This window comes from Coenobita brevimanus, chromosome 15 (assembly GCF_032717465.1).
Source record: "Coenobita brevimanus isolate Jiangsu-jjx chromosome 15, ASM3271746v2, whole genome shotgun sequence".
Classification (NCBI taxonomy): Eukaryota; Metazoa; Arthropoda; class Malacostraca; order Decapoda; family Coenobitidae; genus Coenobita; species Coenobita brevimanus.
The window spans coordinates 33,764,359-33,776,952 of NC_136968.1; the positions used below are offsets into that span (position 1 = coordinate 33,764,359).

Consider the following 12,594-nt stretch of genomic DNA (forward strand, 5'->3'; position numbering starts at 1 on the left):
AAACAGTCCAATTCCTTCTAACCCCTCGTGGGAATGCTCGAAATTACCGCAGTCCACTCGTGCTGAATTATATATCAACTATAAACTTAAATCCGAAACCTCTCCCTTAGCAAACAAATAGCTTTTAAATAAATCAACATAAAGCAGCTACTAATAGACAATTCAATCACCTGTGAATACAATTAAACACGCACGCAAATACAGAAAATTCAATCACAATAAAACACGCATACGAGTATCAATAAATTCAAATACGCTCGCTCTCCGTCTCCCTCCCTCCCGCTCCATCCCCCTCCTCCTCCTCCTCCTCTCTCTGCCTTGACTGTTGACTATATACAGGCGGGCAGGGCGGCTCAAGCTCCACTGGTCTCTCCTCTCCTCTCATATCAACCTTCATCAGCTTCCCTAATCTTGCCCACCTCACAACCCAACCCGCCTTCCCGTTCCCCTTCGCTCCCAGATCCTTTGTTTACAAGGTCTCCAGGGGCAACGACCATGACTATTTCCACCCGACCACTTTCAAATTCAAATCCATCCACTTCCCTCCATAAGTTGGCTAGTCGAGAATAAATGGCTAGAAAGGAGTAAAGGATAGATTAGGAGTTATTTCAGGGACGTAGGGAGCGATGCAATGTGGTCCCGGGCGAATGGTTGAGCGAAAATTGGAGTGACCGCGCGCGCCCTGTCCATCATCCTCGTTAACGCGGGAAAATTGAAGTTTGCGCGCCAAGATGAGGTTCTGGCGGGAAGCTCGGGCACTGAGATTTGGCGCCGCGGATTGGAGAAGGGAGGGAAGGCGAGATGGAAGGGAAGGGAGAGAGAGGGAGAGAGAAGGAAGGATGGGAGGAAAATGAAAGGGAAGAAAGGTGTGGGGACACGGAAGGGAAGGATATGAGAAAAAAAAGGGAGGGAAAGCAGGTAAAAAGGGAGAGGAATAGGAAAGGGAAGGGGAAAGAGAGGGAAACGAGAAGGGAGAGAGTAAAGGCAGGTAAAGACTGACGGAATGGGAGAAGGGAGGGAAGGGGAGAGAGAAGGAAGGGAAGGGGAGAAAGAAGGAAGGAAGGGAAGGGGAGAAAGAAGGAAGGGAAAAGGAGGAAAAAGGAAGGAAGGGAAAAGGAGGAAAAAGGAAGGAAGGGAAAAGGAGGAAAAAGGAAGGAAGGGAAGGGGAGAAAGAAGGAAGGGATGGGGAGAAAGAAGGAAGGGATGGGGAGAAAGAAGGAAGGGATGGGGAGAAAGGAAGGAAGGGAAAAGGAGGAAAAAGGAAGGAAGGGAAGGGGGAGAAAGAAGGAAGGGAAGGGGAGAAAGAAGGGAGGGAAGGAGAAAGAATGTAGGGTAGGGGAGAAAGAAGGAAGGGAAGGGGAGAAAGAAGGAAGGGAAGGGGAGAAAGAAGGAAGGGATGGGGAGAAAGAAGGAAGGGAAGGGGAGAAAGAAGGAAGGGAAGGGGAGAAAGAAGGAAGGGACGGAAAGGGGGACAGATAGATGCCGGGGAGGAAAGAAAACAGAAGGGGAGGGAAAAGTGAAAAGAGGAAAGGAAGAGGAGAGAGAATAAAGGGAAGGAGAGAGTATGAAGGGAGACAATGAATGGAAGGAGAGGAAAGGAAAGAGATACGAGGAGGATGGGAAGGAAGGAGGAGAGAATGGAGGAAGGATGAATGGAGAAGGAATATAAAGCAAGGAGTGGAGAGAGAGCGAGAGCGAGAGAGAGAGAGAGAGAGAGGGGGGGGGTGAGTTAGGGTCAATTCAAACCAGTGATGGAGTGTGAGATAGCTCCTGTATTGATCACACCTTAATATATACACCAGAGAGAGAGAGAGGGGGGGGGGTATAGCATCCTAGCCCAGTTACAGTAAAGATACATGTGAATCTTTTTTTCATACTTTCTCCACAAAATTCCATACCTCACTTTCACTTCTAAAATTACATGCACACCACCTTACTTCTGTTAGCCAGGAAATCATTTACAATGCTGGGTGGTAACCATATAGCCAACCCATACACGTTCCCTACGTGTCAGCAAGTGGGTTGGCACAGAGTTAGTGCCCCTCCCTGTAACACAACTGCTGTAAATCAAAGTTAAAAAGCCACCTCTCACAGGATTATGGCATCTGGCTATACACAAAAAATATCTCCACAGTTCACACTGTGAAGAGTTTTGGAACCTTTTCAATATATTACATAGCTACTCTACCGTTAATACAGCTACACTATAACCTAGTAATTAAAACTACAGTAAATCGACATTTCACAACAATATTAGTAAAAGAATGGAAATTAGTAATCCAATTTATTCTACAAAGTCATACAACAAAGATAAATTTCTACAACTTTTTTTTTTTTTATTATTATTATTTTTTTACAAGTTTCTTCAGCTTTGGAGACTACTGTTTTTACTCTACCTTGGTCCAGATTTTGCCATTTAGCTGCCTATATCACATATATGGCTGAAAAAGATAATGCTATGGCTCTGCATCCTTTCCACAGCACTTCTTCATGATTAGCATTATAGTCTAGTGTTACCTATTGCTACAACCCAACACTGAAGACGGAGAGACGGTAATTTTAGGCCAAGTTAGAGTAAAAAGGCTATAGTTTTTCTCTGTAGTGTAACTACTGTACCAACTCACAAAAATTACTACTACTGCTCATCACCTATCAATTAAAAGCTACACACGCACAAAAAATAATAGTAGTAGTAATAATAATAATAATAGTAATAATAATAACAGGGGCCTGGTGGTTTAGTGGGTAATTACAGAGCTCCAATCAGATTGAGCCAATGAAGGTTTATATCCAAGCGATGGTTGGGGTTTTATTGCTCACATAATGCCGTTCAGGGATGAGTGAAGCTGGTCACTCTCATCTTAAATGTCGCGACCAACTTTCCTAGCCCCGGGCTCCTACACTCCTCATGGGGCAATGTAGGATTAGATGATGAGGATGATAGTAATAATAATAACAATAACAATAATAAAGAAAAATAATAATAATTCTAGAGCTCAAATTTTTGACAACCAAGACCAAAGGACTTTCAGAGAGAGAGAGTGAACAAGATAAGTCAAAATGGTGAGAGAACTGATCACTAAACTACAAAGACTAATTTCTTTATCTACTGGCACAATTTTTGTACTATTTCTTTTTAAATCAGTTTCTTAATTCTATAGTCAATATCTTAACTCCTTCCCGTTAGGGGTGCTTGTAAATAATTGCTGTGGTGCATGACGGCTGAAGCACTGTGTGAGGTCATGTAGAGATGTTTTAATACTACCACTCACAGCAAAGTTATTATTCATTGAAAAGAGCTCAATCTGGTCTTGTTTTGATGCTTAGTAATTGTACTTTACCACACTATGCTCAAAAAAGGAATATATGCAAAATAATAAATGCAGAAAATATATGCAAAATAATATATGTAGAAAAAGCGAGCAAAACTCTGACACGCAGTCGTATGGAGATGTTTTACTACTCCCGCTCGTAGCAATGTTACTAGCCATTGTATAGACCTCAACTTCATCTATTTTCAAAGCTTAGCAACTGTACTTTATCATACTATGTTCAAAAAGGCAATAAACACAAAACAAAATGCTAAAAAAAGAGAGTAGAATTTAGCCAACATGCACAAATTTTATGCTTTAAATAAAATTCTGCTAAATAAAACAAAACTGTTCAAGATAGAATAACATTTTTTGCTCCATGACATAGCTGAATAAATTTCCTTCCTACGATGTACAATTTATTGTACCTGGAGCAATAATACTGCAGAAACATGGAAATGACCAGGAAGACGTTCGGATGACAGCTTCGGCCATCATCCAAACGTCTGAGCCTCAGAAGCCAATGACGACCATCATTGGTATGTGAAAGGGTTAACCAAATATTCAATGTCAATGCTATCCTTGCAACAGTTCGGTATAGCCATCACTGCTTTATGGCATGTTTTAAAGCTGCAAATCTTCAGTTAAATCTGCATTATCTCATATATTCATTTAATAATTTTAATAGCTGCTTTGATGCTGGAGTGAGATGCCTTCATGTGGTGGCACTGATACAAACCAGAAGCCCTCCTGCCCAGTTATACAAATGTCTTTCAACTCCCTCTCTATCCCCAGAAAAGAAGGATGGTGGACAACATCAGCCTGCAGCCCACCAGGTTCACATTTCACATGAACCTGGGGCTACAACTACTGCTAATAATAATGACTGTTTCTGCTTTTCTGTATACTGTGTTCATTAATGTCCTTGATTGTTAGTTCTACATCAACAAACAATACAGTAGTGTAATTACAAGTATAATGGTGTATTAACTTTATTCTAGCTTGGAAAAGATCCCTAACCAACTATTGTGTAGCTGATAGCCAAGTATAGTCAAACTTGTGGATTGATCTGACTACTGTAGTAACCTAGGAGACTTACTCCTTTCTCAAAACAAGTAAAATCACTGAATTTCTCCTCAAAACTAAAGATCACAGAATTTCAGGCAATCATGAGAGACTGAAACTATTGGCATGACTCAGTTTTGTCAGGTGAATGCTGACAGTTGTTACCAACACAAGTCATTTACAAACTCAGCATCATGGTCAAAGCCAAGGAAGGGCCTGAGGAATCTGGGTATCCACCTCCTAACAAATACGCTAAACAGGAAGGTAGCCACTGAGTCAATTATTTCTTCATTTAAGCAATCAGTTACTAACCCTTTGGTGGTTCTGGGTGTGATGCAAATATCATGCACTCGTTACCATTTAACACAAGCTGCATCTGTACACATTTCAACCGCTCGTTACCATTCAACACCAGTTGTGCTGAACAAAATGGCCCCTGTTTTTTGGGTTATGGAATGATTTTACAACCATTTCTGCGCGATAACAAAGCACTACTTCCGTCCCCGTGTATTCCTTCACCGTGCTCAACCCACCTTGCACCCAGTGTCGCCCCACTGCCCCAGTCACTGTGCTATGAGCCTTGCTCTGAGAGTGAGGTAATTTCCTTTCGCGCTCCATAATATCGGCCCTAACTGACCTACAGTAATTCTTTATACACCAAAATGTAGCCAAATAAATTCCCTATAACTTTTTCTCAGTAACATTTACCATAAAAATTATATTTCTATGAGAAAAACTGAGAAAACTGAAGTAAAAAAAAATTGATTAAGGCATAATTCAAATTTGGTTGATTTTTTTTACAACACCATAAGTATATTTATTCAGGATTAAAGAGAAAAAAAAAAAAATAATAATAATAATAACTATTATCGAAGCATAAATAATGGTGTGAGGATAAATTGTTTATGAACTACTGAGTGTGTGGGAATACAGCGGTGATGGGGGTGGGATCTCAGTGCAAGGCCTTGGGCGCCCAGGCCTGTGTCCCAAGTACTCACTCGTGGTTGGACACAGCCTGCGTCAATTGGTAACAAGAGGGTTAATAAACGATTCTGGACTGCTTTTACTACTTAACACAATATCCCTTCCCCATAACAAAATTCTGGCTCCATTTCTCTCCAAGATAGTATTTAATTTGTACCATCTGTGAGCACTTCCTTTGCTTAAGGAACACTCTCCTGAACTTTTCTTTTTAACCAATATACTTTGTAAGCCATGTTAATTTTATATTCTGTATATATTTTGCACTGTCATCAACATACTCTTTCTTGATAATGCATTCAGCTAATTTAGTATCCATTATAGCACTTTTCTTTTATTTTTGCACTCATTTATCAACTGTATTCATTCTATATTCAGCCATCATCATACTCTTCCTTGATAATACATTCAGTTCATTTGGCATGCATTATGGAACTGTTAATATTCTATTCTGTTTTAATACTGCACTCACTTATCATCATATTTCTTAAGTCCACCTTCTGTCAACTGTGAATTCATTATATCTGTTCACTACTGTACATCCATTGCTGTCACTAATGGTTTGTTCCACATCTACATAGTGTACAATACTGTAAGTTATCAACATCAAGGCACTTACAAACATACAAGAATGGATTCCTCGAAGTCTGTCTGTCGTTGTATGCTTAAACAAATGAAAACACCTGTGGGCAACCATCCTGAGCTTCACATACTTTATCACAGTAATTTTGGCATTCAAAGAGTGTACAGATGTGGATTCCCACAAATGTCAATTCCACAGCATGTTTAAGCAAACCAGCTGACATGGAGTGTAGCTCAAGGTCTCCACATTTTTGTTTATGCACACGACTATAAGATTCACACTAATGAATTTGGTATTTACTGTTAACTCTACATTCACTAACAATCTCCATCCTGAAACTGTATAGTTAGTTTTCTGTTCATTACTAACCTCTCTACTTCCACTGCTGGTTAGGTCTACTTCAACATACAGCACAAAAAAAGGGCTATCAAAATGTAGGCACTTACCAAATTCCAAGACAGCACTTAACTTCATCCAATCTCTGACTCATTTACTTGTACAACATTTCCTGTATTCACTGTTACTTTTGTGGCCACAATATTGCTACTCTCACTACTACTACTGCTTAGTTCTACATCAACACATACTTCAGTAAAGTGTATTACCTAAACACAGGCACTTACAATAATCCAAGAAAGTGTTTAAGTCCCATCCAATGCACAATCTGTTTACTCGTCCCCAGGATAAACTGTGCCGACCTGGGTACGAACAGCTTCCATGATCTCGGCAATGGTGACGGACTCGGAGTGGGGCATCCCAGGGCTCTCCAGAAGGCCTGTCAAGAGCAAAATGACGGTTATACTCGATGGTTACACTCTTTTATCTGGTGCTAGAGAGGGGCGCCAGGTATTCGAATAGCCTGACACATGCAGCAATGAGGATGGCCTGTACCAGTCTAGAGATAGTTTGGCAAAGTGGAAAAAATGCAACATGAGAAACTAACTAAGACTGAGGTGGAAGATGGGAGGTGGGAGGGACAGACAAGGCATCAGTTGGAGGGATGGGGTGGAGGGACAGAAGGGGGATAAAGCAACCTGACTGAGTGACTGATTACACTAAAAGATTGTGGCAATGTAACAAAAGAGGTCATTGCTGCCATACAACAGCAGTGAAAGCAGATCCGGAGTAGCTAAAATATATAAATATATATATATATATATATATATATATATATATATATAATAACACACATTAAAATAGTCATCTAACATTAAAGTTCATACACTACATGAAGGACACACCATAAAATTATGCATTAAATAGGACAGTTAAAACTATGCATAAATATTGATGGTGGAGAACTGGGTGACACGGAGGGGATTTGTTTGAGGCCACCTTCTTCCATTTAGGCGTCTGGCTATAGACAGCCAGATACCGGTACTCTTATCCTCCTTCAGGGAGTGGTGGTCCTCTGTAGTTTCATTCATGAGTCCCTGGCTGTTGTACTGAGCATCCTTTTAGCCCATTTAGACCAAAAAATTCAAGATAAAGCAGAATGCAACTTTAACAATAAAATAAACCACAGCCCAATATCATCAACCACTTACCCTCCTTCAGGCAGCGGCGGACTTCCACAGCCTCGTACATGAGTCCCTGGCTGTTCGAGAAGTTGAACTGATGTCCGGTGTTGGGCAGACGCTCCGTAAATGTGCCTGATGGCGACTCAAACTGCTCTGGACACCACATAGGGTAGAACACCTGATAAACGGACAGTCAACATCACCATCACAGTACACTTATTTTTACTTACATTCAAACATATATGTATATATGGTAAAACTGAAGTCATTTACTTCCACTAAGGAATCCTCATACTGTACTGTGCTTGGCCATGATACAGCTGATGATTCCTGTGAACTAGAAGCTAAACCAAGTGCTAAATCCAGCTAATTATTTCCCAACAGTTGCTGGAAACTGTCAGGAAAAAAGAAATTTGAGATGTGCACTAATAATATCTAACAATTTGAGATGTGTAATAAGATTTGTAACAATGAGATGTGTAATTAGATCTGTAACAATGTGACGTGTATGAAGATCTGCAACACTTCCTCAGATGAATTAGAATATTTGCAACGATTTGGTATCAGTACAAGTATACCTCGATATACCGATACCCCTAGATTCATTACTCCCGGCTTAACGATGGGGGTTGAAATACTTCACCATATCCTGCCTAACGATGGTCAAACCCCAGTTTAACGATGGTTTTTTATTTATTTATTTTTTTACCGATTTTGATTATATTTCAGACTAAAATTGTGTGTTTAGATTGAGTTAGATACGGTTGTAAAAGTAAAATTAATGTGTTGTAGTCATAGTTGGGGTGAAATATTGTCATTTTGGGGTACAGTTTACTAAGCTTGATTTTTCCCAAACTTATACTTGACGATTCAGATTTTATTTGTTGGTTTTAGTGAGTTATGGTTTACATAAGTGTTAGGCTTAGGTTAGCTTCCTTGACAGCTGTTAGGCCATTTAGATTGGCTTTAAACTTGCTTGGGGACTCATTTGGGGGGGTTTTGGACTTGGTTGGGGGGATTACTTTACATGTTAAATCTACCCCAATATATGATACCCCGCCTAACGATGGATTTTTACATAACCAACTGCATTGTTAAATTGGGGTATACCTGTAATAAGACTTGTAACATCGAAATGTGTAATATGATCTGTAACAATGTGAGAGTCTTAGCTCGGAATCTGACTCTATAAACAGTCACTATGAAGAGGGATCACCAAATGATTGTGCTTGAGGCTGATTGTTTCCCACCTGAGAGTGATAGCTGTGTGGTCAGCCAGCCATTATTCACTCTCATGGTAGTACCTCTCTCTCTCTCACCTTTATCCTGCCCTTCGTGCCAATCACAAACGCCTCCGAGGGCAGGTCAGATTTCATCGATGCCGTAATGGAGGCAATTTTCCCGTTGGGGTAGAGTAGGGTCGCGCCAATGCATTCGTCCACGCCCTGTAGAAAACGGAAACAGTTAGTGGGGTTGAGCAGAGAGTTATCATCACCATTATCATCACAACCACCACCACCACCACCGCCACAATTTTCATTATTATCACCACTACCATCATCATCACCATCACCTTCATCTTATAATCATCATAACACTGATCCCCACAAAATGACTGAGTAAGCAGAAAATAACAATAAAAAACATGTAAACTCTATGAATATTTATTCATTTACTATAATTATATAACCTCATCACAGGCCTTTTTTGGTCTGCCTCTCACAACCCTACCCCTGATGTAAACACCTCTCACCTTCCACACCCAAATGTCATCCCCCATCCCCTCAACTTGCCTAAACCATCTCAATCAGTCCCTCCTCATCACAACACCAATACACTCCAGTCCCGATCCTTTCCCTCTCTTTAACTCCCCTCATTGGTAAACCTTTCCCCCCCAGGCCTCGCATTCAAGGACACACTACACATCCACCTAACCACAGTCATTTCTGTAATAAGGTAATAATAACAAATACAGCTGAGTTGCGATTTTAGACAAAACGAAACAACGATCTTACAATAACACAGGCATTTAATTTCTCCCTTGATTACTTAATAGCACAGTAATACCACTCAACTCCGCAAGAGAAACTGGGACATGGGTGTGTTTAGGTACTGGATGATCCAGATACAACTCTCGTGTGTTATGCTTTCATCAGTCACTGATCGGCTTCCTCTGACCCTGACCTTGACCCAAGTGACCCATGTCCCATACCACCTGCCACTGCCTGCCTTAGAGTTGCTGTAGATGGTAGCTGTGGATAGAGAAGGTTATTTGCTTATTTCCTTGTGCCTCATTTCTTCTCAGAACTCTGAGCATGTGGTTCCACAGTACCCTGAAAGTGCTATGAACACAAGAAAAGCATTTATTCTAAATGAAAATGTAAAATTGTCAGACAACGTGGCATGTGGTGTGGGAGCTTAAATGCAAATGATCAGACAGATATGAGTCGGGTGTGATTACGATGTGGATAGTTCTCTCTCTTGGAATAAAATGTTAATGATGAAGGAGCAGTAAAATTCACATTTTTGCCTTTGGTGTAATGCGTGAGAAAAAAAAAAAAGGGCTTTGTGCCCGATGTTTGTTATGAACTGATGGTCTTTGGTCGAGAAAATTTGGATCTTACAATACGTGAAGACACTAAGTGTTGATGTACATAGGTAAGATAATTATGTGAATTCAGTTCTTGTGAATTATACTGTCATACAAATTATAGTGCTTGGCTGAATTGCTTATTATTCACGATTACTGCATTCGTGTGTATCTGAGAAGTGACAAATACGCAATCACTCCATGCTAACAACTTCTTTATCGCATTTTTTTTTTTCTTTATTGTTGATGACTAATGGCTTTCAAAAATATTTTCACACTGCATTTTTTTTTTTTTTTTTTTTTTTTTTTTTGTCAAAGAATGAGAATAAAAGTGATTCTTAATAATATGCCTGATGCTGGGCGGCCATTATTCATGTGTTGTTTGAGGTCAAATGCTTTTTTGTTTGATTGCATGAAGATTCTTCTGGATGAGGCTTAGTGGCAATCCTTGGTGATTAAAAATTCTATGGGGAGCATTAGGAGGCAAAACTAATTGGTTTGGTTTAGGTCAGAATGGCACTGATGTGTCCAGTCAGTGATAACACATAAAAACATACAGTCTTGGGCACTGGAAAAACACATATTTGCAGACATCTATCTATAATATATTTTGCACAAAAAATATAAGGCAAGTAGGACCCAATCCTGTATTTTATACGTGACTAGTATGTCGCTGTTTAGTGCAAATTTGATTTTGCATGAGGCTCTGCATAACCTATCTCAAGTTGTATGAAGACTCTACTGTAATAATAATAAAACTATTAATTTTATCAATCAGGAACAAATAAAAGAAAGACAGAAAAACATAAATAACGATAAAACCTTGACCTAACCCCAGAGTTCAGATGTCCACAGCTTATGACCTTAAGCGGCTTCTCCTCACCCATGATCAATGAAGTAAACTGGATGGGGTAGATGCTGATATTCCAGTGAAAACACGCCACCACTCACTTTGTTGTTCCTAAGGATAGATGGATGGCAGGTTAGAAGAGTGGATACAAAGCAGATTAGAAGAGTGGATGATATGGCAGATTAGAAGAGTGATATTGATGGCAGGTTAGAAGAGTGAATGGATGGCAGGTTAGAAGAGTGGATGGATGGCAGGTTAGAAGAGTGGATGGATGGCAGATTAGAAGAGTGGATGGTTGGCAGGTTAGAAGAGTGAATGGATGGCAGGTTAGAAGAGTGGATGGATGGGAGGTTAGAAGAGTGGATGGATGGCAGATTAGAAGAGTGGATAATTGGATGGATGGATGGAGGGATGGATGGGATGGGATGGGATGGGACAGAATGGGATGGGATGAATGAATGGATGACTCAAGGATGAATGGATGGAAGGCAAGCAAATTGTACTAGTCTAGCTGTATGTATAAAGAAGGAAGGAAGGAAAGAAAGAAAAAGACAGAAGAAAGAAAGGAAAAGAAAAAGGCAGTACAAAGGAACGAAGGAAAGAAAGAAAAAGATTGAAGAAAGGAAGGAAAAGAAAAAGGCAGTACAAAGGAACGAAGGAAAGAAAGAATGAAGGAAAGAAAAAGACAGGAGGCAGGAAGGATGGAAGGAAGGAAGGACAGATCTATGTACAAACTAAGAGTAAAATAAGCCAGTATGTAAAACAGAACACACAATCATTCAAACAAACTCTTGGTAATCTTTACATCTCTCAAACTGACATTACTTTTGTATCAGACACACACCAAGGGATATTTAAGTGATGTGTTGAATTAATAACTCATATATACATACTAACAAAGGCCCTTACACTAACAAGCAAAATTTAGTATCAATAGAGTGCATGCCAGTATAGTATCAGTCTAACAAAAATATTTAGGTGGGGAATACTGCACTGTTATTAACTTATTGACTTACATTGGTAAAAACACACTCTCTCTCTCTCTCTCTGTCTCAGGCAGTATAATCTCCACTTATTTGCTTATTTTATTTCCAGCTCAATATTTTATCACGAGACACTTTCTCTCTCCGGCAGTATCAATCTCTGCCATTTCACTTATTTCATTTCCAGCTCAATATTTTATCACTGACTCTCTCTCTCTCTCTCTCTCTCATGCACTCCCCTCCCCCTCAACTCACTGCAGCTCTAAGGATCAGACATCGTACGTCCTGTCCGAAGTTTGCAACAACATGCACCACCTCACCACCCTCCCCGCTCTCAATCCTCCGTCCCAACTCCTTGTAGACAGGGAAGAACCCAGACCAAACTGCCTGTGACCCGATATGGTGGTTTAATGAGCATCTGAGTGTCTGCCTGCCTTCATTATCACCTATGTTGTTGTCATTATTATTATTGAAATCAGTTTACATCATCACACCAATAACTGTCACTATCATTAACCCTTTTGTAACTGGACAATGCAGACTGCATCTAAACGCAGACAAGTACTCAGGATGTGGGCCGGCTCGGTCTTGGATGCGTGCTGGGAGAATCCCCCGTTCTGCGCTCACAGCACTTCTTAAACATTTTATCCTCACATGATCTTAGTTTTGCTTCTATCTCTGTGATTTTTTTTCCCATAACTTCAGATAGTT

The 12,594-nt window shown here is 40.2% G+C and overlaps 1 pseudogene across 1 annotated transcript in view; it reads right to left on the reverse strand.

The window, feature by feature from the left end:
• Positions 1–6,188: 6,188 nt before the first annotated feature.
• LOC145390739 (trans-1,2-dihydrobenzene-1,2-diol dehydrogenase-like) overlaps positions 6,189–12,594 on the reverse strand; it is a 29,866-nt pseudogene continuing 23,460 nt past the window's right edge. Inside the window, exons 2-6 of the transcript XR_013895703.1 lie at positions 12,115–12,270; positions 10,884–10,979; positions 8,780–8,905; positions 7,488–7,638; positions 6,189–6,715 (exon numbers count right to left, since the gene is read on the reverse strand). The product of XR_013895703.1 is annotated as a trans-1,2-dihydrobenzene-1,2-diol dehydrogenase-like (transcript). The remainder of the gene's footprint in view (positions 6,716–7,487; positions 7,639–8,779; positions 8,906–10,883; positions 10,980–12,114; positions 12,271–12,594) is intronic.